Genomic DNA, 495 nt, shown 5'->3' on the forward strand with positions numbered 1-495 from the left:
GACCTAATTAGAAATACGTTATTCGCCTTCACCCATTTTCTTACATTTTTTAAATCGCATCTTAGGTTTTCGTTTACTTTCTCTTTCCGTGTTCTCTCCCCCTTTCGTGTTCGTTTCCTTTTTAATTTCTTTTTGCAAGTGTTGTTCTACAATATTACGTATCCTTTGTCTAACCTCAGTTTTATCCTCCCTTTCGTCAATAGTTGTTACGATCGTTTCTGCTGCTATTATGAATTCCTCTTTTTCAAGTTTCTCTACCCCTATTGCAAATTTCTGCCCCTTGTTCATAATCCTAATCAACTCCTTAGGTGGTTCGTGGGTGGTTAAATTTAAAATGTTCTCATTATTTCCCCACTCCTCTGTTTTTGTTTCTTATTCTCTAGATTATCCTTCCTATTCAATTTTAATTTCATCAATTTCCTCCCTATAGTATTACTATCCCTAAATTTGGCTTTTTCCACAGCTCTAAAGTGTCTCTCTTCAATGCGGTTCCAC

This window comes from Lepisma saccharinum, chromosome 15 (genome assembly GCF_977018435.1).
Source record: "Lepisma saccharinum chromosome 15, izLepSacc3.1, whole genome shotgun sequence".
NCBI lineage: Eukaryota > Metazoa > Arthropoda > Insecta > Zygentoma > Lepismatidae > Lepisma > Lepisma saccharinum.